The sequence below is a fragment of the Triturus cristatus genome, chromosome 7 (genome assembly GCF_964204655.1).
Source record: "Triturus cristatus chromosome 7, aTriCri1.1, whole genome shotgun sequence".
In the NCBI taxonomy this organism is placed as follows: domain Eukaryota; kingdom Metazoa; phylum Chordata; class Amphibia; order Caudata; family Salamandridae; genus Triturus; species Triturus cristatus.
This window is the reverse complement of record NC_140590.1, coordinates 509,923,528-509,945,290: the sequence shown is the minus strand read 5'-3', so window position 1 is coordinate 509,945,290 and position 21,763 is coordinate 509,923,528. Positions and strand designations below refer to the sequence as shown.

Below are 21,763 nucleotides of genomic sequence, written 5' to 3'. Positions count from 1 at the left end.
TTTGTTGATTTTAAGGCGGCTTTTTATTGTGTCCCTCGGAACAAGCTCTGGATCATACTTCAGCGATGGAGCATTCCAACTAACATTTTATGAGCAATTAGGCTGGTATACTCAAACACATGGGTCAAGATAAAAATCGGAGATGGCTCGTGTGTATCAAAGAAGGTGAAAACAACGACTGGCATAAAACAGAGCTGCGTCCTAGCCCCCTTCTCTTTAAAATATTCTTGGCTGATCTTCCTACAGAGCTTGATGAGCAAATTGCTCATGCACCGAGCATTGGAGGACAACAAATATCGCACAACCTATATGCTGATAATCTAGTACTGTTTAGTAACTCTCGAATAGGCCTTCAAAGGCTGCTTAATTCACTTGGGACTTACACTGAAAAGAATGGCCTGGAAGTAAAGCTCACGAAAACAAGTGTGATGGCATGCAATTGTGCACCAATGAAAAATGGCTTCTTAAGGAAAATAGAATTGATGAGATTAAACTTTATGTATACTTAGGAGTGCAAATAGACACAAACAGTTCCTTTGTTTCCCAGAAGAAGGTGATAAGGGCGAAAGCACAGGCCATTAATTATGGCTTCTCGGCACTGGCTTGATCTATTCGAGTTCACTGAATGTCAAACAGAAAACTGCCTGAACCTGAGGACGCACTTTACACAAGCCCAGTATGGTGCTTACAACTTCACAAGATTTGTTTTGCTGATAATCAAAATTGTATCTAAATATTCAAGTAAACAAATTCTCTTCTCAATGTATTAAATGATGAAATGTAAACAATATTTTTCAACAAGAATATGTAGCCCTAAAAGTGGAAGGTGCAGAAAGACAACGTGAGTGCATAAATCAAAATAGTGACTGCACAAACACAATAATGAACATTTCAAAGCACTGTATCCTTCTTTATTTTCATTTTCGTCTTTACATATCTTGATAGCATAGAACGACATCAAAACAGTTCCCAATGCATTTCGGTGTAAAACACCTTCGTCAGGGAAATGCTGTGAAAAATATATACAAAGCAAGTGTTTACAATGTTCAAAGTGACTTGAAAATGGTGAAACAAATACACATTCAATATGACAAATTGCAGTAATAATATATGGAATTGACAGGCCAAGCCAATATTAAAAAATAATGGAAGCAGTGAAAACCAGGGAAAGGGGAAGAGACAAATCACTACCTGAGCGTGTGCTATATTTATTTAATGAGTGTTTAAAACTGCGCAGAATAAACAAATGTACCAATATCCCGTGCTCAAAAGAAACCATGTGAATAGCGGAGAGCGACTGTTGAAACAAGATGGAACGCAGACACACCTATGCCTTCGTCACCCCAAAAACAAGTCCAGAGAGACTCACCTAAATGTACGCCATCAAGAACTGCACAAAATGAAGTGAGCGAATTCGACGCTGAGAAAGTGACAAACAAAAAGTGATGTGAATAACCAAGTGAATCAAATGTAAAAAAAAAAAAAAAAGTGCCAGACCGTAATAAAACCCAACCTACTTCACAACTCAGAGAGGCAGTACTCTGTTAACTTCCACGGTAGCTAGACCTTGCTATGACTCGTTGTGCTATGGAGTACAAAAAACCTAGGGGCATATTATCAAGGACGGCGTTAACATTATCGCCAGTTTAGCGGCAGAAAACTGCAGCTAAACCGGCGATAATGGGCTTGATAATATGCCGCAGAGAATTCCCATAGAAGCCCATGTTCACACCAGAACATGGGCTTCTATGGGAATTCCATAGACTCTTCATAGAGCATATTATCAAGCCCATTATCGCCGGTTTAGCTGCAGTTTTCTGTCGCTAAAGCAGCGATAGTTTTTAACGCCGTCCTTGATAATATGCCCCGTAATTACTCCGACTGACCAAGTTTATATAACAGTCTGACAGACTGATAAATACTTGTGTTCCTACCTTTAAAAGTAGACATTCACGGTAAGAAACAGCTCCTCTCGCCCTCACGCACGCTGAGCCCCGAAGTGCATCTCAAGTTAGTTTATTCAAACCTCAGCGTGTGATGTCATGGATTACTAAACACAAACGACAGACTCCATACTAGCGCCGTCTATCTTCATATATCAGGGTTAAGGAAGGTAAACAGATTCCACAACTGACTCTATCGGAAACATGCGAGAAGTAATACCGCACGTACATTTTAGTAATGAGTACACAAAATGCCTGATGCAAACTCTGTTAGTAATAAAATAAAATGAAATAATGTGCGCGCGTGTACTATGTGACAGCCCTGCCTTGAAAGGCAAACAAAAACACGAATGAGTAGTGAATAGTGAAAATGAACCCAACCCCAGAGTTAAAGTGAAAAATTAAAAGTTAAAAATTAAAAGAAAAACAGGGATAACCTCAAGTAATTTGAAAAGTGCGTGCGGAGAATCAAAATGCCCTCCATAATCCTCTATATGTACGTTTGAACATTCTGCGCGATTCCAAACCAAAAGGTAAATACTATGTAAATATATCACGCGCAAATCGTGATGATGTGGTAGAGATGAGCATAAACAACATGGAACAACATAAATAAAACAATATCTTATGCTGAAAACAACCCATGATATGTTTGAACAATAAAGTTGTAATTATAAAAAACATGTAAATTCAATTTTGTCATTCAACCCACAAGGACCCATGGTATTTAAAAACTGAATCCAAAACGTTTCTCTTTGTGCCAAAATATTGTTTACATTTCATCATTTAATACATTGAGAAGAGAATTTGCTTTTTGATTATCAGCCACAACAAATCTTGTGAAGTTGTAAGCACTATACTGGGCTTCTGTAAAGTGCGTCCTCAAGTTCAGACAGCTTTCTGTTTCACATTCAGTGAACTTTTATCACTTGACAAGGGCCAGTCAGGTTTTACTGAGGGCAGCACCGCCAATAATTTACAGGTTAAATGTACTATAATCAACTATACTTGTATTTCATTTTGTTATAAATAGGGTGTGCAGGTTATCCACACTTTTTTTTCGATCTATTCGAGGCCATGACCGGAAACCCATAGGGACAGTTATGAAAGCCAAATTGATGCCAACTCTCGCGTATGGATCGGATGCTAGGTGACTAGGCTCCTCTGTTAGATAAACTGTTGATAAGAGCCTATAAACAAACCTTTAGACTCCCCAGGTTGGCCTTGCCTGCACAGCTCCGGCTAGAAATGTTACTTACCAAACAGACACTTGCTAGGCTGGTGGCATTTGTATAGCTTTGTTATAATCTGTGTGCACCAGCTGAAAACATTCTGGCTAACAGTCTGGACCAAGATCAACTTACGACAGGGAAATGGTCTTCACATGAAATACCTTGAAAATAGCATTAGGATGCTCTAACTGGGTGACCTGTGGAACTCTAATATCTCTGGGCAAACTTTTAGGAAATCAGTAAATAAATCTACTGGACTGCAAATCTGTACGGCAGAGAAGGAAAGCCTTTCTAGACGTTGTCATGGGTGGCTGGTGCTGAAATCATATATTATTTTAAGGGAATCACCCCTGTTGGCGGCAGCTTTCCACTGGAAGATCAAACAGTAATTTTTGGCCGTAAGATTTGATGAGAAACCCACACTAGACCTAATGCCAAAATGGAGGATGATTGGCTTCAGTGAAGATCGGTCTTGCCGTTTATTCCATCAGGGGAATGAGACACTGCTCCACATTGTATGCATTTGTCCAGTATTGATGGACCAACAAAGATTTCTATTAAGACCGGAGTTTCTTGACAGGGGACTTAGGTCATGTAGGTCTGCACTGGTGGAGTCTATGGACCCAAGTAACATAATGTTGAATATTAGATTAGTCCAGTTTTTGAACATTTTCTAAAAATTCATTAGCACATAGGTTGATCACTGAGGGTAGATTTATGAGTTCTGGCGCATCTCTGCAAATCAGCAGGGATGCGCCAGAAAAGATGCGACACGCAATTCCCTCCCTGCCCCACCATGAATGTGTCGCAATTACAATGCGGCGCACCATGGCGCAAGGAAAGGGCGATGCGTACCGCATTCTGTGGCGTAAGGACGGCGCATTGCTGGAGTCATGTTGCAAGCACGACACGGCTCCAGCAATGCTCAGGGGCGCCCTAAGCCTAAGATGCTGTGTCACTCCTTACGCTTGCTTCAAGCAGGCACAGGGTTTTGACATAGCATGGACGTAAAAGTGACTCAGTGAAATCCTGTAGATTTCACTGCGTCACTTTTACGATGCGTTCCTGCGACGGAACGCCCACCCTGCGCCGGAAAGCACTCATGAAGCCTAACGCAGGTTTCATGTGGAGCAGGGCTTTACAATGTGATGCATCTCCCTGGATGCGTCACGTTGAAAAATAAGGTGCAAAGTGGCGCATGGTTTATGCTGCCGCTGTGCCACAGAAGTGACGCAATGGCGGCGTAAATGTGGCGCATGGGGCTTGTAAATCTGACCAGTAGTTTTTAAGGTGATCCTCACATGAGTAGGCAAACTCCAAGGACGGGCTGCTAGGGCCCGCTATAGTAGCCGATCCCCATCCCACTATGCTTAGGTAACAACTTATTTAACTTGACCTCACTTTTTCTCGCAGATTGGCATTTTAATGACTCATAGTTCTGTACATCAGCACTTTTTACAGGGGGAAAATCTGTGGTCCATTTAGCATCGTATATATACCCGCTTAGTTCTGCATATAAGCACTTTTATTATCTATAGAGATTACCAATGTGAACTCCAGCCACCTTTATTACAACTTTGCACCTTACCGATAAAGTTATTTTGATCCACTTATCTGCATTTGGCATCTTTACTTATACATTTTTTAAAGAAAGTGAAAAAATGTGAAGGACAAGATGAACAATGGCTGAGGTAGATGTATGATTTTTTGTTTTTTCTTCTATGCATTTTAAAGCTTTCTGAACTGTATGTTTGAATTATGTTTATGGTTTAAATTGACTAATACATTATTACTCTCTCTCTCACTCTCTGGACTGGAGGTTGGTCATCATGGGACAGGCGCTCTCCCTGTTGAAGCAGCTGGCCCCGGGAAGCCGCCATGGCTCACTACTGAGAACTGCTGTGGTGCTGAAGAGAGGCCCCAATTAACACAAGGCGTTATGGGTGGCCTCTGGAACATGCGAGGCAAGCTGTGCTGTCTGAAATCATTGGTGCAGGCCCCAATTGCCAATACATTGCGGGGTAACTGGCACCCACCCTGCAAGGCCCGGACATCCTAGGGGTCTCATCGTAATTGCGGTACCACTTGTTTGTAGCTGCAGCACTGCTCTGCTCGGTCGCCCTACCCACTCTAGTGCCTTCAATGGTGCGATTGTCTGTGGGCCCAGTGAAGTGAGACCTGACCGAATTGACTGTCCCCGGAGGATTTGGTTGCACCTTCACTTGGAAGGGCCCTAACTGATCTGAGGGTTGTTGCCTGCTTCCTTCCTCTCCTCTGCTGTTGCCAGCTGGCACTGCTGGCACTGCTTTGGACCCATATTTTGGTGGTGCGATGTGCTATGCCTAGCTGAGAGTCAAGTAAGGTCGCACAAGGAACCTTAGACCCCCTGGGATACAGAACCCACTTCATAGGTTACACAGAGGACCTGGGTTCACTGGGGTAATTGCCAGACAAAGAGTGATTGAGGAACCCTGCTAACACCATGTCCATCCTTTTTCCTGGCTGTAGTGCCACTAAGAAGATTACTACTTGCGACTCACCACAGTCGACATCACTAGGGTCCCTAACCTAGATGTGGGACTCTCGGCCGCTGTGGGTAAAATGTTCAAGAAAAAGAAGACAGCTGAGGATTGCACATCAGAGATTGCTGAAATGCCAGGAATTGGACAAATCGGCCCCAGAAGTGTGGACCCAGTTTGGAGGCAACCCGCCACCTACCCTGGATATTGCGCGATGACCAGTGGCGGCTGGCAGAAAGAGTTACCATCACTGAATGTACTACAGATGATATCACACCAGAAATGGCATCAGTGCAAAACCGATTGTCAACCATGGAATGCAGGATTAAAACTTTAGCAACTAGAGCTGAAGATTCAGAAAACAGGGCCATTCAGAACAAAATTAGAATGAGTGGGCTCCCTGAGCTTATTAAGGGCTCTGCTGCAAACATGATTCACTTCCCATATAATTGGATTAGGGAGAAAGTGGCCCCGAAGGGTCTCACTCCTTTCTATGAGATGGAACAAATACATTGGGTCATTGGGCACAGGAAGGAAAAACAAGATTAAGCACGAGAAACAAGTATGGGCACAGAGGAATAATACAAGTTAAGCTGAAACAATGCAGGCAGAGGCAGGCAGAGCCGTGCAGCAGCGTGGGGAGCGACCTGCCTGCGAGCAGGGTCAGAAGTCGCTCCTTTTGCCGCTGCGCGGCCTCCATATGAGGGGATGTGGGAGGGAGGAGCAGCTGGGAGATGGGAGTGGGGCGGCGAATGGGAATGCAGGGGGGCGGGGCCGCAGGGACCCAGCGGTGGGAAAACAAGATTAAGCACGAAAAACAAGTCTGGGCACAGGAAGGAAAAACAAGATTAAGCACGAGAAACAGGTATGGGCACAGGAAGGAAAACAAGATTAAGCACAAGAAACATGTATGGGCACAGGAAGGAAAAACAAGATTAAGCATGAGAAACAAGTATGGACACAGAGGAATAATACAAGTTAAGCTGAAACAATGCAGGCAGAGGCAGGCAGAGCAGTGCAGCAGCGTGGGGAGCGACTTGCCTGCGAGCAGGGTCAGAGGTCGCTCCTTTCACCGCTGCGCGGCCTCCATATGAGGAGATGTGGGAGGGAGGAGCAGCTGGGAGGCGGGAGCAGGGCGGCGAATGGGAGTGCAGGGGGCGGGGCCGCTGGGACGCAGCGGCCGGAAAACAAGATTAAGCACGAAAACCAAGTATGGGCACAGGAAGGAAAAACAAGATTAAGCACGAGAAACAGGTATGGGCACAGGAAGGAAAAACAAGATTAAGCACGAGAAACAAGTATGGGCACAGAGGAATAATGCAAGTTAGGCTGAAACAATGCAGGCAGAGGCAGGCAGAGCCGTGCAGCAGCGTGGGGAGCGACCTGCCTGCGAGCACGGTCAGGAACGTGATGTGTATATCAGTACAACAAGTAGCTTAGTATTGAAAAACCTGTTTATCGGGAATAATCTTTCACATTGGATGTTGTTTCGCAAAGAGTACACCTTATTACACCCACATTGTGGCCTTTATGTTTGCTTCTCTAACATCTATTCATTGGATTGTCGATTGGATTCATTTGGTAATCAGCCATTATCTATTAGTTTTGAAGTGAGTTCTTTAAAAAATACTCCTTCAGGAGCCCATTTGTTTATGTAGAAAGGAGCATGGCTCGCCAGACCTCTCAGAGAGCTGACAACTCTGATTTCACTGTTAGTGAGAAAAATAGAATGCTGGGAGTTGCACTGGACACGAGGATGTCAATGAATAGCCATTCCGACACTGTGGTCACATCATTTCACCATCACTTGACTATGCTAAGAAACATACATTAGATACCTACTTTTCAGGGACAGATAGGGTCACAGTAGCTGAAGCCAACAGGGGTTCAAAGTAACATTATGACAAAGAGTTGTTGATGTAAAGTTCTAAATTCAATGTAAGGAAACTTGAGGTAGGAAATGATGCAGAGGTAAAAACTGGGTTTAATATGTCAAAGTTTGTCAATGTATAACAGGCACTTAAGGATTTACACTGGCTGTTAGTGGGCAGCAATGCAATGCAGGCTCCTACAGCCCGTATAGTGCACGAGGGCCCCCGCCCTTTGGGTGGACCCATTTCGGCCCAAGGACTTTGAAAATCTGAGATACAGGAGTCTCTGTGGTTCCTCACCACATTTTGTAAGGAAGTCCATCATTTTGCATTATTCGATTTCTAGTGGCTTCTCGTGTGAAGCTTTAATCTGGTTCTTTCATGAAAATTGTTACACACGTACGCTCCTAAATAACTGCTGATGTATTTGTAACTTATACCATGGCCACTGAAATTATGCGATTGTCCAGCTCATAATTGAGGATTAGCTGAATTTTTCTCCTAATTATGTATCTGCTGCATTTTTCACATAATCTATCTTCTGCTCCATAATCTGTAGATTGTAACTAAAAAACAATTTTAATTTGTAGCTCAAGTGGTTCAAAAGTACCAAACTCTCATTGACACCTGTTGCTGCGCAGTGGAAGGCCCTTTTAAAAGGTTGACTGGTCAACTTTCTGTTGCTTATTGATAAATTTGAGTGTTAAACTGCTGTTAATGAGTTGCAATCAATGACCAGACAGTGTTAACAAGTATAAAAATAACAAAGTAATGAAGTAATAATATCACAATATGTGACACATTATGCCACATAATTTTCCTTTTCGTGCTGCAAAATTTAGTTACACCTGCTGCATAATTTGACCCTCCCCTGCTGCATAATTTCAGTGGCCCTGCTTATGCCCCAGGGAGGGTCCGAGGCAGTGGCGGTTAGCAGAGGGAGTGCTGCGGGGTGGTGTGGCGGGGAGGGGAAAGGACAGGGTGGGGCATAGTGGAGTCAGACATATGACAGCAAGGAATTAAGTGAGTAAATAAAAAAACGATTTACCTTGTGCTTGCTGCATCGCGAACTCAGCGATGCAGAGAGCGCAAGGTAAATAGTTTTATTTATTTATTTACTTACTTTACTCCTTGCCATCGTATGTCTGACTCCAATACCTCCCACCCTTTCCCTTCCCCGCCCCACCGCCCAACAGCACTCCCTCTGTGAGCCACCACTGGTCCTAGGAGCTGCGCACAAAAAACTTTTTGCACCTCGGAAATGTGTAACAGTAAGTTTAGGCAGGATCAGGGGCATAATCCAGGTCCCTGCAGCTCTGCAGTGCAATGGGGCCTCCAAATCTCCTGGGGCCCCCAACCCTTCGAAGGGCGCCCATTGAGCCCAAGGTGTAGCAGTGGATAATAGGAGACTCAGGGCGTCTCATTAACTTTTGCAGGGGGTGCAGGGGGCCCCACCATTTTGTGCTACACCACTGGGCAGGAAGGAATTTACTATCATTGCATGTTGTGCTTCAACTGGGGTCCCTAATTCGATTATGCGTATCGATTACATTTTTCTTTCAGGTAAGCAGATACGACAAAGCCTTATAGAGAATCTATCTCCCAGCATTAGGTTCCTAATTATTGTTGATAGCTCTGTAATTCCTATGATTTCACCACCTGAAAACCGCAAAAAGTTCATTGGGAAAATGAGGAATTTTTAGGGGAATTGGATCAAGACTTACTGATTCCATCAACAATTCTTGCTTTCTGAATGGACCCTCAGTATTCAATTCGTAATGGGCTAGATTTTCCCACGCTCAGAGTTACCAGTACCCCCTATATCGGTATGGCTGAGGTGAGGGAAATCCAGAATATTTTCCAGGTCATATATAATGAGGGCCTAAGAGTTTTCCATTCACATCTCAGAGGCTGCTTTGGGATTTATGTCCTAGCGACCAAAAAGGTTTATCAGCTACAGCAGTATGTAGAGAACTGAACAGCTGCAAGAGAGAGTAAACTTACTAAGCCCTGCCAAGCAGCACGGATCATGGGTCAGTATAACTAATTTTAGTGCTGGTGGCCTCATCACACATTAAAATGCTATAAGGATTCCTAGCTCCTCGTGTATATGAAAGGCACTTTAGGTTCAGAGCAGTGATTGGTGTTCCCCAGCCAGTTTGCGTGCGGACCAGTGCAGGCAGTGCTTAATTTGTAAAATATGAAGTGCAGGTGCTCAAATCTTTGTTGGGGGCCATACCTACTTTTCTCTGGCTCCACCCACTTCCTCCATTGGCTCCACCCATTTCCTCTATTAGCTCCACCCACATCGTCGACTGGCACTGCGAAAGACAGATGAATTTCAGAAAGGGAGCCTTCCTCATAGTAAGGTTTAGATAGGAGGTTTCCCTGCCCTGTGAAAATTTTGAAAAAGATTCAATCAAAAGTGCATTTAAAGCACAAGTTTGGAAAAAATTAGCTGAGATCACTAATGCATTGATAAGGGACAATTCCAGTGCTCTATGTGCTGATTTGGGGAAAGGACAATACTGGGGTAGGGTATGCCCTTTTTAATAGCGAGTCTATGCAGTGACTGAGTGAGTCTAAGAGTTCAAAAAGATGCAACTTTTACATAGCTTATGTGACAAAATAAACCAAAATGTTGAGAAAACACTAGTCTAAACAGATAAGCGGAATAAAATCATGAAATACACTTGAATGAGTCACTTTGTCACTTCCAGTGGCCGAAGGGGTTTGGGATTTCTAAATAGCAGAGTTAGTATTCTGTTACAGCAATTAATTTTAGAGAAACAATTAAAAAAGATGATTAACAATTGGGCATGTTACTATAATTTACTCCCTGGCATGGAGCTATATGTGCATTTATTAGACATTCAGAATAGTAAAAAAGATGGAACTTAACTGGCGTTTCCAAATGTAGTTCCGTAGCACACATACAAGAGAGATTAGAAAAGAGGCATTTATTCAAAATATTACTTTTTATTTAAAGATTGTATCTTAACAAAGCACAGAAAAATTTAATTGACCCCAAAAAGTCCTATAGGTAAACAAGCAAAAAGAATAGGTAATTGCTGGCTGGGCAGTGTCTCAAGTCATACCTATTAGTGCAAAATGACTATCGTGCCATACAAATAATAAATAAAGACAAAACAACTAAAACTAAAATACAGATAAATACCGTCAAATCAATACATGTTCTAAAATGGAAAAACGAAAAAGTATTGTCTTATAAACACAAAATAAATGACATATATAAAATAGAACAATAAATACAACATCCAAACAAGGAAGAGACATAAATATATCAAAATATTAAATAAACTGACACTGTCAACAAAGTGTTATAAATGCAAATAAATAACCTATCTAAACTAGAACAATAATTAAATATCCAAACACAGTAAAGCCTAACTTTTTCAAAACATTGCAATGACACGTTTTGTCAGTTGGAATTGGCTAGCATCTATTTTTCTAGAAAAGCCCACAAACAGTCCAAATTGCTTGTGCATTTTAAGTCTTCCTCTTTCCTTGCTTTACTCCTGGTGTCATCAGATGCCCTTCGTCCTTTTGCAAGCCATGACTGAACATAGGGGATGGGGTTGAATCTGTTAAACCGTGGGCCAACAAGATTTAAAAACATTAAAGAACATGTTGTTTCAGTCAGCAACGATGCTCTTGTAGATGTGCAAATGAGATTCATTTGAGAAAAGCCCCGCTCACATTCTGCAGTACTGATAGCAATAGTGTGTAAGGCCATCAAAAGCTCCTTGAACTGCCTTTTAATTTCTTTTCCTCCAGATTCCTTAAACTCTCTGTAAGCACGTATGGTTTCTTGACTGGCAATGTTGAATATTTTACACAGGGACTCAATTTCACTTTCACCATAAAGAACGGGTAGCTCATCAGGCCAGTACTGTTTGTATAAAACTTTCACTTCGCTAATCAGTGTATCATACTCAGCCTTTTTGTCAGTAGAATTAGTACCTCCTGTAGACCACAAACGATTTCTTAGATTTTCTGCAAGGCTACGAAAAAACTGTCCCTGTTCAATGATTTTGTCTGTGGTCTTTTCTTTGTGCAGCATCACACCTTGGAATATATTTTCTTCTATGCCCTTTTTACACTGTGAGAAGTGGTTCCCTTGCCTGTCTACCATTGCCTCAAACACTGCAATTTGCCGACAAATAGCTCGATGAGCATCAATGATTGTAGAGTCACGCTTCTGTAACTCGAGTGATAACTCTGATAACTCCTGAAGAGCATCATACATGAGGCCAAGATTAGCAACAAACTGTATAGATGATAACCGCCTTCCTAGGTCTGTGTACATATTTCGTGTGGAACTGTCACGGGAACCATCATCAGCTGCTCTAGTAAAGTGCTTGTAGAGAGCAGGATAAGCGTTCCAAACAGCCTCTACTGTTCTGAAGCTTGATGCAACCCAACGAGTATCTAACACTCTACCTATTCTGAAAAGCTGAATGTCAAGAGCTTCTGCACATTCATTTAGCCCCAAACGGTTTTTTACAGATGTGGCATATAGAGAATAGAGCTTATCAAGTAAGTTTTTGAAATGATTTGTAGCGCCAATATCTTTCATGACATCATGAACGGCAAGTTCCAGGCGATGTGCTGAGCAGTGCCAGGCTACAATATTGGGAGAGATTTTTTCTTGCAACCTCTTTACAACACCACTGTGGCGGCCAAACATCACTGAAGCTCCATCACAGGCAACTGAAACCAGGCATTTGGAGAGAAAGTCCTCACTGATGTTAACTGTTTCTTTTTTTAGCGCAGATAGTAAACTGTTTACTATGCCGTCAGCTGATAAATCACTCAGCTCAATGAGGTCAACACAAATATTAGCTGGGGAGTCCATGCCAGGTAGCTGCATTCACATGTACACAATTAAGGAACTTTTCCTATTTAATGCAGTGGCGTCATCTAGTAAAAGTCTTACTTTTGGGGAAAGTTCAATAATTTTGGTAAATATCTTCCTCTTCATTTCTGAGGATATGTGGCGCTGTATGTTTGAGCAAGCTACATTGGAGTGCAAAATTCGCCCCATATCAAGTCCATTCAACTGGTGGCAGTCTATCTCGATTTCAAAACCATACGCTGGTCTGTTCCGCTTTGCTTCCTTATAAGCTACTCGGAATATTCTGGCTGTTGCTGACATTTGTAAAGATTGCGCTTTTGCAGTTACTTGCAATAAAGGATCTTTTTTTGCATTTTCTAAGATTTTTAAAGTTGCAACATGAGCCTTGCTTTGTGCATGTTCTCCAATCTTTTTCCTCAATGATTTCTGCTGTTGGTCTATATTGGTGCCATATGCCTTTACAGTAGACTCAGTCTATTCTTTGGACAATTTCATTCCCCTGGATTTTTCAGCACCAAGATCACGGACTTGGCGACACAGAGAACAGCCAAGGTTAGGTCCCTTGACAATTAGCCACGGATGCTTGCGTTGGAAATACATTTTTTGGTCATGTTTCCAACCTTTAGGGAGAATGCCTTTCCTAAAAACTGTGTCTGAATGTGGCTTAAGTGATCTGTCAAACTGTTTGCTAGTGCTTGGTGTTTCCTCTGTCTCTGTACCAATGTCCACAGCATGATGCTGCTCATCTCTAAGAGGACTAGCTTGTGTCTTTCCTTCTGTAGGGATTATAACGCTGCCACTAGTCGTGGTGTCACTCTGATCTAGTGCCTTCGTTCGCACTTCATCATCTTCCTTGTTCCATTCATCCATTGGAACTACATGATCTTTTCTAGCAAGTTTGCTAGCAGGCTCCTCATCATCGTTGGGCTTGACTTTTGTGAAGTAGCTTGAAATCTTCTTCTGTCCAGTATGTGACATTCTAGGGAAGCAAAGTGAAAGAAAACACGCTAGACATGTGCGAAGTGTGATGTCAATTCATCTAGGTAACAGGCACAATTAATATTTATTTGCAGTTTGCAACAAAGACATTTATCTCTGCATCTGTACAGCTATTACCATGACTGATTATAAGAACAACCCAAATGGATCCTACTTTGCCTACCCAAATTCAGGCTTTTTCCAACTGACACATACCCCTGCCTGCCCTGCAGCGCTCACCAAAAGACATACAAAGTCTGTAAAGTTTGCCTCACTTTTAATTTTTGGCATCTGGTGGTATTACTACTAAAGCAGAGTGAGGTGGCAGTGTGCAGAGTTAGTTACACACTGTGATTCACAAAAAATATTGATTAATCAACACCCAGGGATAGACTGGGAACCCAAAGCAGCCCTGGTAAGTTTTGTTAGACCACCAGGGGGTGCAGCAAGAAAGCGCAGCGAGCTTAAAGACTGCTAGAGATGTTTGGAAGAGAATTCTACCCTCAATAACATTTTGTAAAAAAAAAGACAAAAATTGCGCACAACACATTTTACAGTACATATTTCGCTGTATTAAGTTTCATAGCATAGTAAATTGTAAATGATGACCTAACAACCACCCAGGCCAGAAAGCATAGAAATGTCACACAATCACCCAGGCCATAAACCGTGGAAATGTCATACATAAGCACCCAGGCCATAAAACGTGGAAATGTCACACATAAGCACCCATGCCATAAACCATGGAAATTTCACCCATAAGTACTTAGACCAGGAAGCATGGAAACGTCACGCAAAGGAACCCAGGCCACACCGCATGAAAACGGCAAATAAAGGCACCCAAGCCAGTGGCGCTGGAACAATTTTCAGAGTGTTGATGCTGCTGAAAAGTGCAATCATCATCACACTTAGTAAGGACAACATAACAAATGAGCCTGGCCCATTTTGGCGGAAGTGGTGAGACTGAGAGCGTGGTATGTTGCAGTGGAGCATTTTGAAGCCCACTAATTGTTGTGGTGTTGAACTGTATGAACCAAATCTTTCCACAATCCTAAACTCACCAACCCCACGTGCCTCAATTCCTGCTCTATCCACTCCAGTGCTGTGGTAGGTAGAATTCCAGCTTATTGGCTGATGCTTTGGACAGTTGAGTAGCTACCAGACATCGCTAGTTATTATTTGTTAATGATATGTGTGTAGGCATAGGCTAGCTCTATGAAACAGTGGTAACGATTCAAGATGGCTCGACATGGGTCTCTGAACTAGCAAAGTGAGTCCTGTGAGGAAGACAGGTTGTATAGTGACCCTACTCCTGCTGTCACATTCGGTATGGACATGGTACTTCTAGGGCCTCTCTAGTCTCTGCCTCTCTTCTCCTTCAGACCCCCTGGAGCCTGCTGCAGTGCTCGCTGCCAGAAGTTTGAGGCGAACCTCTTTGCCCAGGGCAGGTTCCAGCAGTGCTTCCATGGCCTTCCGGAGCCACCTGCGCCTGAGGTACCACCAGCTGGGCCATGGGGCTCAGCCTGGTAAGGGCTGGCCTCAGCCCGATATGAATATTTCAGCAGGAGCAGACAGGGCCGTTACTATCTCTTTCACTGGGCAAAAGTAAATACATAAAAAAAAAGTGTGCATCGTGCGAGCAATTATACATGCCGCCGCTCAGTTCATTGAATTATACATTTATTTTTACCCAAGCTAAAGATGAACTCCATAACACCCTAGTATCACCCCACCACATGACTCAGATTCCGGTCTGTAATAATGAAAATCTTGCAAATTAGGGCAGGCAACTGCGATGGCCCATGCTTACAGAGCATTAACTTCATACCATCAACAGGCGCTCGGCTGTGCACTCTGCAGATGTCAACAACTACATAACACAAGAACAATGAATGATGAGCACTGAACCCGCGAGAATCAATTTAAAAAGTAATAGATTGCATTGCATCACACCCGTTGCAACAAGAACGCCATACCACCACACCCGAAAAAGAAAGTGAAAACATTACCGGCATCGGGATCGGCTGCACACACCAGCCGCCATGTTTGGACAAGTAGTAAGCAAGCGGCTGGGCGGGTAGGCTAGGGCAGCAGCCTGGGCCTAGTTAGTTGTATCTCTTAACCCAGGCCGCAGCCAGTACAGTACTGCGGGCCACGGCGCCAGCACGACTATATACCTCTACGGCCGGTGGGCCTGCCCTTCAGTGTATTGAATTGCAGAATTTTGCATAGTCCTATAATCAGTATTATTGGAGCTGCCTCCCCCCCCCCCCCATGCCGGTGATCTTACAACCGGATGGTCTGAGAGCTGTATTTCGGCTCTCAGATAGGGACTGAGGGGGCTGGGCATGTTCTCCACCCAAGTTGTAAAGCAGCCTGGGTGGAGAACATGCTAAATGCGCATGACTGTTTGGCCCGGCCCAAGACGGCCTACCAAAGCGTCATGCACACTTCAGTGTGCCCACCACTCCCTTGCCCTGCTCTGTGAGGAAAGCAGCCCCGCTCAGCCCCCATGCTGCAACAGCAGGAGCAAATAAAATAATAATAGCACAATAATCCACATTTGTAAAGCGCGAACAATCACCCGTAAGGGTCTCTAGGCGCTGGGGGCCGTAGGGAAGATTAAGCAAGCTATTGCCCAGAGTCACATGGTGCTGGGCTAATCTGCCGATCAAACCGTGATCCCAGATTCCGTAGTCAGTCGCCCTGACCACGGTGCCACACCTTATCCTTGTTCATTCATTTTATTTTTCCTTTCCTTCACTGCTTCAACGCAGTGGGGGAATGCTCCTTCACCTTAGCAGAGGAAGCGCCACTGCTACATTTCAAAAATAGGGTCAGCACCTCCTAGGGGATCTGCTGCTCCACTACTAAAGCTCCATTTTAATTCTAACTGCTAGTTACGGCTAGTCGCAAAACAGCTGGCTAGCGATTCGACTGCAGTAAGTCTGCACGAAGGGGCCCACAAATGTAATCCATGAAATTATCCTCTGCTTAAAATCTATGATACAATTTCAAATTAAAATTTTGACAACAATGGAAACGGGGAGGAGAACAAGTGCAGTCCTCAATAAAATGAAATGCATTAACCTAAATTCTAAGGCCTCTTCACATATTTCCTGCAGTTAACTCCTGTCTGGCCAACTAATCTCAAACTCTTCCAATCACAATCCAAAGCCCCCTCTTGCTACTGGCCCATGACAGATTGCAAAGCATGATTAGAAAAAAGAAACCAACAAACAAAGGGCCTCTCTTATTAAATACACCAAGGCGAAGACCGACCGGTCGCTCTTATGCTCAAACAGGCTCATATTAAAAGGGAGAAAACAATATGAGAATATTTCATCCCCCACAATAAAAATCAGGCACTCTAGAACATCCTAGTGGGACATTTGAAAGATCCAAGTGTAGATCTACTAGCCATGAGATCTTTAAGCAATAGCGTAATTACGTTGGGTATGGAAATAGACAATATTTCTTTCTGTCTCGACTTCAATGAACTTACCAGATCTATATCTATATTTCATCAAGGACGTCAGTATAATTGAGCACACCCCCTTTCCGTGCTCCCAAAAATGAAGTTACCCACTGTCCACTGAAATCAAGTTAAGAAAGTATCCGGGGCAGAAGTGCGACATCTGTACATTAACTGGCCAAAGTCATATAGATTCATTGCAAAAAATATAACCCCAGGCAGACCAACAAAATGAATCATTGATATGCGCAGAAGGCTATTTTTTCACAGATCATCCTCTGCCTGACATTCGTAGCCACTCCTGTGCAGGCATAACACAGGATCAAGCCCTAGCCCAAGATAACAGTCCTACAAACACTGGTGTCATACACAATGTCAATTGGCGCCAAAATGGAAAGAGTCCCGGATAACAAGAGCTTAAACCCCTGTAGGGGGTTGAGTAGAGTCTTGCAGCTATAGCCTTGTAATTGAAAAACTAGCTGTATTATCAGACATCATGGAACACATGATAGAGGAAATACAGCAGGCAGTATCACTTCATGAAAATCAGAAACCAAAATCAAATGCCTGGGGAACTTCGCAAGCAAAGGAATCTGATTTTAAAAGTACAAATCAATCATTTAGTCTAACACAGGGCCTGTAGCCCGCCACCCCAAGAGCTACTACTGCAGCCACAAGCAGAACAAAAAATAACTCAATCAAGACCAGCACTTAACACCACAGGTAATCCAACTTGAAATGAGTGAATTGTACATTCAATAGAAAGCGGCATGGGAAAAGCCAAATTCTCATCAGCTCTGAGAGCCCGTTCCAACCTGTTCTCTCAAGAAAAAAAAAAGGCTGAGAAAACTCAACCAAAAACAAGCCTGAGGTGTTGGGACGACCAATAATCTATCCACTGTACCAACGCATTCCAAATATTAAAGCTGGTGGGAAGAACCTGGAGCAAACAAACAGAGACATCAACGAAGTACAAATGAATATCATAGGTAATGGAGCAATTGTGCATGAAATTTCACTACAATCCATGGCCTTCGAGCAGTGCATCACAGGACCCTGTGAGCTTGCAGGATACCTTTGATCTGGACCTGTATGATGAAGTAATTAATACACCAAAATGGCCTTAAAGATCAAAGTGAAGACCAACTTGCCATGGCATGCAAGGAGTGCGCACATAAACTATAGGACTATATGGCCACTGGGCAGGCAAAACAATGCTCAGCCAGTCCCATCCTCCCCAGACAGCGGTACACTTGGTGACGCTGCGCACCACCCGAGTAGGAGGTGAGGTGTGAGTGAGACAATAGGCAGGGAAAGTTGAAAAGCTAGCTGACTCATAGCAGCATATTATTAACCGGCGGTCGGCGGACCATCACTTGACTCAAGTCACACACACACTACCAAATAAAAATACAGCGTGCGTTGTTTTTTTTGCACGCACGCACGGTCAGAACTGCGCACGGTATTCAGTAGTAGGCAAATGGCAAAACAATGCCCAGCCAGTCCCATCCTCCCCAGACAGCGGGCAGCGGCACACTTGGTGATGCACCACCCGAGTAGGAGCGAGTGAGGTGTGACCTCACCGTGTGAGACAATAGGCAGAGAAAGTTGAATAGCTAGCTGACTGCCTGACTCATAGCAGCATATTAACCGGCAGACCATCACTTGACTCAACTACTCAAGTCACACACTAATACAGCGTGCGTTGGTTTTTTTGCACGCACGCACGGTCAGAACTGCGCACGGTATTCAGTAGTAGGCAAATGGCAAAACAATGCCCAGCCAGTCCCATCCTCCCCAGACAGCGGGCAGCGGCACACTTGGTGATGCACCACCCGAGTAGGAGCGAGTGATGTGTGACCTCACCGTGTGAGACAATAGGCAGGGAAAGTTGAATAGCTAGCTGACTGCCTGACTCATAGCAGCATATTAACAGGCAGACCATCACTTGACTCAACTACTCAAGTCACACACTAATACAGCGTGCATTGTTTTTTTTGCACGCAAGCAGGTCACACGGACACGGTATCAGTAGTAGGCAAAAATAAATGCCCAGCAACTTCCAGTTCCTTCAAACTTACCGCGTTACTCGTGGTGGGCTGTGGGCAGTCCGGCTCAGTCAGTGGAAAATAACTGATTTTAGGCGGCTGCGGCCTGGTGCACTGAACCGCAGAGTCCTGGACTGGTTAGCAGTGGGCTGCAGTTGTTATGCTGGGGCGTGGCGGCGGTGGCGCACGTGGTCATGTGACAAAAAGCTGCCATGAGCTGCGCGTACAGTGGCCCATACCCCCCTAACAGAACAGTCAACTCAACTCAGAACCGAGTCCGACCCAAATCCAGCCCGCCCCTGGCGCCCCAATAAATCAGGGTGACGCGCACGCACAGTCAACTGTGTTAGTACACGCACGGCCCACTGAGCCCACCCCACTCACTGACTATGTAAATAACAGACAAAGTGACAAACCAAAACCGTTACCAGGCTGCGGCCTCTGCCGCCATGATCGATCACACAAGCGCGCGCTACTGCTACGCCACCAATAATTTATTCTCTTTCGCACCGTGCGCGGCAGGCAGCAGCTAAAATAATTGTGAGAATGATTGAAGTACTATAGTAGTGTGAGTTAGTCTGTAGATCTAACACAGTACACACAGCCACAGCTTAACTGCTCCTGTGACCTGCAGGCTCTGCCAGGCTGCATGATTGAACACGCTGAGAATGAGACAGAGTACAGTGAGTACTTTACAGTAAATGTAAATTTGAAAAAACATCAATGACGCACGGCACGGGCGAGATGCATAGACCCGGCCCTGTCAATTAAGGGCTGGTGCTGAGCACCGGCAAGCACCGGCACAAATTAAGCTCTGAGTGCAGGTCAAGGAGAGGAGTTTGGTTGCCATGGAACTTTCAGCCTGAGCTGTTCACTTTAGAACCAATTTGAAACATGGTAACTGTGAACTGCTCCAGGTTCAGCAGCGGGAGAGTGTGCAAGATGTTTTAGACTTCCTCGCTGCTAATGACATTGGGGATGCCTCTGCACAGGACTTAGGAGCCTATTATGATGTCATGCAGATCGCCACTGCCAGGCCGGTGGTGGCGGGCGGTGGAGATCCACACAACATCACACCACAATTTACCTCCGACCATATTACTATGGCGGGGGGTAGCGCGACGGACGGAAAGTCTGTCTGTCGCTTTTTCGCCGGTCGGATTGCTGGCCAGGCAGAAAAGGCACACAATATGGTGGTGGTGGCAGTGCCATGCAGGCACCGCCATCCATATTATGATGTATGCGGTGCATATGCCTTTCTATGGCTGAGACTCCGCCATGGAAAGGCATACCGTAAATGGCTTTGGGGGACCGTTGCAGGCCCATGGTACCCCCCTTCATTGGTATGCACAAGGTGGCAGGCACCGTGCAGTGCCTGTCACGTTGTGCATGTTAATGCACATGCAACTTTTACATTGCGGCAGGTGCTGCTTACAGCACCCCGCGCCACAAAGTAAAAGATGTGGGATGCGACCGCCAGAGTAGCGGTCGCATCTCAATCGGCCCCGTGGGACCGCCGCACCTCTGGTGGGCTGTCCCATGTCCTTTACGGTGGTGGGCGGACAAAGTCCGCTCGCCATTGTAATGGGGCCCTAAGAGATGATGACCGTGGTGTTACAGTACACTCATCAGACTTGTAAGCCATCTAGGCACTGCAGCAGCACTTGCTATTGTCCAGGTTCATTCCCTCCCCCACTGAACAGTATACAGGACTGATCCCCCCCCCTTGCCACATCGGCATTCCGTTTCACTAACCCAGGGCGGTTGCTCAACCAGTCTATTTCGACGATGCAGGCTCTTTCCGTTGTCTCAGTTGGTATCGGGATACTCCAGGAATCGTGTGGTCTGGGAAGACTCCCTCAGGTTCGTCAGGTGATATGGCTTGGCCTTTCTTTGTATCCAGGATTTCCCGATGGTCGATTAAGGCAGCAGGATCCACCAAGGTAGACGGCACTTTCTTGCAGTGGGTGGAGTGCATCCAGTTCCTCCTGTTCATCACTCGGATCGCAGTTCTCGTTGAAAGGAGCACCTGCTCCGGGCCGTGCCACCTCGGTTCCAAGCTGCTCGACCTCTGGAATAATCGGATCATCTCCTGGTCTCCAGGTCGAAGTCCATGGCCTTCACCTGCAGACCTATCAGGAAGAGCTTCTCGAACCTGTTGATGAATAGAAATCAAACTGTCAATCAATTGTGATAAGTAGTCACTCATCAATACACATGGGACGTGGTTTAGGAATTCCCCAAATGTTCATAGGCCTTCCGAACACCACCTCATATGGTGTAAGACCAGATTGCGAATGTGGCACTGATCTAATGGACAACAGTGCCAAAGGTAATGCGTCTGGCCAATTCAAGGATGTGGAAGCCAGTATTTTCGCCAGTTTCAATTTAAGTGTGGCGTTATACCTTTCCACTAGCCCTGCTGATTGTGGATGGAAAGCAGCGTGGAATTTTTGCTTAATTCCTAGTCCCTTCAGGACATATTCGACAACTTGCCCAATAAAATGGGGTCCTTTATCACTCCATAAATGTTTACAAACACCAAATCTAGGGAAGAATTCCATCAAAAGCACCTTTGCTGTAGTGAGAGCTGTATTGTCCTTCGTGGGGTATGCCTCTATCCATTTACTGAAGGCACATACCACTACCAAAACATACTTTAAGTTGTTACAGCGCTCAAGCTGGATGTAATCCATTTGCAAAACTTCAAAAGGTGCGGTTGGCGTAGCAAACCCTCCTGTAGGAGTTTGTGTCCCTTTACCAGGATTATGCTGAAGACAAATCAGACAAGACTGCACCATCTTTTAAGCTGTGCCGG

At 44.6% G+C, this 21,763-nt stretch overlaps 1 pseudogene; it reads right to left on the bottom strand.

Moving 5' to 3' along the window:
* Positions 1 to 11,028: 11,028 nt before the first annotated feature.
* On the bottom strand, positions 11,029 to 13,422 carry LOC146809992 (E3 SUMO-protein ligase KIAA1586-like; annotated as a pseudogene).
* Between the last annotated feature and the right edge of the window lie 8,341 nt (positions 13,423 to 21,763).